Genomic DNA, 5,000 nt, shown 5'->3' with positions numbered 1-5,000 from the left:
ACCTAACAGACTCGAGAGTAACAGTTGCAGTCCAGTAGCTGCTTCCATCTAGTGACAAGAAGTGCAAAACCAAAACAAAACAGCTGTGCTCTGCCTCTTTGAATTTGTGAATGGTCGCCCTTTATTTTTTTTTTTAAACCAACGTACATAGTTTAAAGGGAAGTGTTTTTGTTTCATTAATCATAGACAGACACTCACACACACATATCAGAATTGAAAATATAACTTTCCTGTGTTTAATGTGTGCTTGGAACGCTTCTGACATTCACTTCGTTGGCAAATGAGTGGTGTTTAAAGAAAGTGAACCCCCACCCTTATATCCAGCAATTCGATGGACCGCAGTGGGAAAGCGGGGATTTTGGGTAGGGGGAGGAACAAAAAACCAGTCATATTATCCCAGATCCTATTGATAGTTCTCATTCAGTTGAAGGTAAGTTCACTGAACGTTTTCAAATTAATACCATGCACTAGGGTTGAATCGGTCCTGGTCGTTTCGGTCGTAAGTCACTTTAGGCCGTAACGTCCAAAACAATGTAAGACGTTATGTTTATGGTATTTACCGTTATGTTTATGGTATTTACCATTATTATTTCATGTTTTATGTACATCCCCAAGGGGCTGGTACTAAACACGGCGCCCATTTTGCACGTAAACGTGCTTACAGCCGAAACGACCCGAATGCGGGTGCCTAGGGTAAGAACTTAGTACCCTAGGTCAGGTTAGGTATGGTTGGTTAGGTAATTAACAAACTAAAAGAACGTCAGAAACGTGTAACGCACACAGGGGCGTCATTTAGGGGGGGCAACTGCCCCCCTCAAGACTCAAGTTGTCCCCCCCAGGCCTCAACTTGCCCCCCTCACCCCACCAAGCCCCAAGAAGTAACAGCAGCTGGTTTTCCATTATTCCTACCGAAATTCAAATGTCATCACATTAAGTTATATCTGGTTATCTATTTTATGTGCTTCAAAAAGCACATAAAATAGCTCAAAATAAAAAAACCCCCGGGTGATTAGGCTCGCTTCACTCATCAAACTGCCTTGGCCCCTAAAAATCTGAAATGATGCCCCTGAACGCACATATTAAACTTGGGAGGAATGATATTTTCGGTAATTCTAAGTACTAGCTCCGCGTCTGTTTTTACCTTGGAAACTGGTTTTTTCTACACTTTAAGGGCTTCTGATACTGGCGGTGAGTTTGTTTGTTGTCGGCCAACTGTTATTTGCCCCCTAACTCTACTCAGCAGTAAAGGGGGACTGTGGGAATTCGGGGTTTTGGGTGGGGGAGAACACAGAAATGGAGAGGACACGTTTACGTTGGGGAGGCGCCCTCTTGAGGGGAAAAATGAGAGGGAGCCATTCACCAACAGGAAGGAGTTAAATGCATTTCACCGTGTTTAGTACTCACATTAGGGGGATGGATTGTCCCTTCGACGTGTTTAGTACTGGCGTCGGGGGGATGGAATGCCCCTTCGCCGTGTTTAGTATTGGCCCGGGGTACCCATACATTAACAAGATACTGCACTTGCCGGACGGGATATGAACTGTTCCAAACAGACGTACCCGTGCTCTGTCTTGTGAAGGTTGCGTATGGAAACCCCTTGTTGGATGGACTTCAGGGGTTATTTACAGGTTAATTACATTCGTGCGACAAAAATTGAAGATAAATCCATAATTAGCAACCAAAAAACTGTAGAAAAAGTCAAGTTACAAGGAAATCTCCGCTGCGGAGCTGCTACTTAGATCTACCATATTTTCAATTCCAGTATGCGATAATCCCTCTAAGGGGGTAATGCTGTCAATGCACCTCATGGGGTGCACTGTAGGCATTACTAAAGGTTCTTTGCAGCGTCACTTCGGCCCCTAGCTGCAACCGCTTTCATTGCTTTTACTGTACCTCCATTCATATCTTTCTCCTATCTTGCTATCCACCCTCTGCTAACAATTGTTTCATAGTGCAGCTGCCAGGTTTCACGCCTGTTAAACCCTTCAGACCTACTTCCTCTCAATTTCCTTTCCAGTGCTGAATGACCTCATAGGTCCCAGGGCTTGGCCTTAATTCTATATTCTATTCCATTCCAATATGCGATAATGGTTAAAGTAAAATTTTACCTATATAGCCTATATAACAAATATATGTATATATATATATTGTTGCATGAAGCTCAGTATGTCACTATTTTATCAATATTTCAAAATGATGAAGTTCCTTCTTTTGCACATACGAAGTGTAGCCTATAGTAGTATATATGGCCAATTCCCATGATTTTGACCAGCAGCAATTTCTGGTGTTTTGATTTGCCTCTGAAAGGATAACCTTGATGTAGCCAAGTGGTGAACAGAGAACCATTATCTTAACCTAGGCACTGTTGTTTAGTGGTCAAATGAATACTCTAGCATAGGCTGTTAAGGAATTTTAGATGCAGTACCCTAGGCTAGGGCACTTTGCTGATAAAGCAAACAAAAATTTCTGTAGCCTAATATGGATTCTAGATACAGTGTCCTAGTCTAGGCTTCTTTGCATGAGAAGTTAAAAATACTGTAGCCTATTATGTTGAATTAGTCACATTAGTGTAGACTAGGGTTTACAGTTGATTAGGTTCTTAGATAAGGGGAGTGTCGAGTACTATAGGCTAATCATATGATGCAAAAAAGACAAAGTCGTCACATGGGTGGAAAACAGACGGCTAACTGAATCCTATTTCATTGGACAGTATGAGGGGAACAATCTCCTCCCCCAACAATGCAGTATGCTCCATCCCTCCCGTGAAATGAACCGAAGAAGGCAGATCACTGTCTTTAAGCAATGCCCTAAAGAATATGTTTCATGAGTGTGCCCATGTTTTGTTAGGGATGGGTAGAATGAGGGAAAGAGGCATAAGAGAACTAGCATGTGATACAGGTGAATGGTGCTGTGTTTTTTGGCAGGTTCAATATACTTTTGGTAAACCTTCCAGGTAAGTGTAGGAAATGTATACATACACACATTATACAGTATATATATATATATATATATATATATATATATATATATATATATATATATATATATATATATATATATATATATATATATATATATATATATTATTATAATGTATATATGCACACATATATATAAGGTACTTTTTAAAATCATTTGAGAGGATTGAATGAAATAATTCATTTAGTTATAAATTACGGTGACTGGTACTGCTGCTGATAATATTACTATAGTACATTCACATCAGCCGTGCATTTGGTGCCTAGCGCCGTCCCTTACGACCCTCCTGATTGGCTAGTGGTCAGCCAATCACAGCACTGGAAAATGGCCAGCCTGCAGTCTCTCTCAAAGCTCCAGACAGTGAACATCTCCGCTCCGACACCTGAATATGTCTTTCAAAAGTTATAACTTTCATTACACCTCAGTTTACCCAAAGAATAGTATTGTTTCCCAATTTCATCACTAAACATGTCAAGCCAATGGTTAAAGGATTATAATGATATATGAATTATTTACTTCAATAAGCTTAATGGTAAGATATATGATAATGAAACAAACCAGAAATTTTTAAAGATAAAATGTATTCTTTCATTCCTTACATGGCATCGCAGTGCATTCATCATTTATCGTCTTGTGTCTCATGAAATTTCGTAGCTTAAATGTCATGGATGGCAGTGCTACCTAAAAAGTATGGGTAGGGCTATCGATCAATATGAAAATAAGCAAGCGATTAAGAATATTAAAATGTGCGGGGATGCACGCAGACTATACCATATATCCCGGGCAACCAGCCAGCTCTTTACACATTCCTTGGGCCTGCTTCTAGAGGAATCTCTTGCTTTCGCTTGTTGTTATTTGGGGCCACACTTGAATGACGCTTGTATGTCAGATCTTGCATTCAAGTTCAATAAACGAGCCTAGGATTATGTAATGACTCGTCTATGGCCGTCTGCAATCAGCTACACTTCTAATATTCTGAGCCTCCTCGCTCCCCTACAAAAAAAGTTACATACACATACCATACTTTTCTATGTATCTACGTATGTATGTAGTCTATAATTACTCATTTTAATTGTTTTCCGTATCGCGGCCCCTGATAGGGTGCTACCGTAGGCCTACTGTCAAGTGCAGCTGGTCGTACCCGTGTAGAGAAGTTACCTCTTTATTCGGACGGCCACAGACGAGTCATTATATAATCCTAGGCTCGTTTATTGAACTTGAATGCAAGATCTGACATATAACCGTCATTCAAGTATGGCCCCAAATAACAACAAGCGAAAGCAAGAGATTCCTTTAGAAGTAGGCCTAAGGAATGTGTAAAGAGCTGGCTGGTTGCCCGGGATATACGCTATAGTCTGCGTGCATCCCCGCACATTTTAATATTCTTAATCGCTTGCTTGTTATTTTCATATTGATTGATAGCCCTACCCATACTTTTTAGGTAGCATTGCCATCCATGACATTTAAGCTACGAAATTTTATGAGACACAAGACGATAAATGATGAATGCACTGCGATGCCATGTAAGGAAGGAAAGAATACATTTTATCTTTAAAAATTTCTTGTTTATTTCACTATCAAATATCTTACCATTAAGTTTATTGAAGTAAATAATTCATATATCATTATAATCCTTCAACCATTGGCTTGACATGTTTAGTGATGAAATTGGGAAACACTGCTATTCTTTGGGTAAAACTGTGTAATGAAAGTTATAACTTTTGAAAGACATGTTCCTCAGGCCTCGGAGCGCAGATCTTTACTCTCCGGAGCTTTGAGAGAGACTGCACACTGCCCATTTTCCAGCGCTGTGATTGGCTGACCACTAGCCAATCAGGAGCGTTGTAAGGGACAGCGCCAGGCACCAAATGCACGGCTGATGTGAATGTACTATAGTACAAGGTGGAAGAAGAGTAAGGTGAGTTCGTGAGAGAACGAGTTTTGCATTTTCCCGCGCAGTTACGTCACTTGGAACCCAGCTGAGTAAGTGGCAAAAAGTTCATTGACTCATACTGTTTTGG

At 40.4% G+C, this 5,000-nt stretch overlaps 1 protein-coding gene across 2 annotated transcripts in view; it reads left to right on the top strand.

The window, feature by feature from the left end:
* Nucleotides 1-53: 53 nt before the first annotated feature.
* LOC136853478 (uncharacterized) overlaps nt 54-5,000 on the top strand; it is a 17,365-nt gene continuing 12,418 nt past the window's right edge. Inside the window, exon 1 of one of the 2 annotated variants that reach the window (XM_067129086.1) lies at nt 54-430. The gene's annotated coding sequence lies outside the window, so the exon portion shown is untranslated. The remainder of the gene's footprint in view (nt 431-5,000) is intronic. The other variant, XM_067129088.1, reaches the window with a different exon arrangement.

This window comes from Macrobrachium rosenbergii, chromosome 27, assembly GCF_040412425.1.
Source record: "Macrobrachium rosenbergii isolate ZJJX-2024 chromosome 27, ASM4041242v1, whole genome shotgun sequence".
Classification (NCBI taxonomy): domain Eukaryota; kingdom Metazoa; phylum Arthropoda; class Malacostraca; order Decapoda; family Palaemonidae; genus Macrobrachium; species Macrobrachium rosenbergii.
Note: the sequence above shows the minus strand (reverse complement) of the source record. Positions and strands in the feature narration are given on the sequence as shown.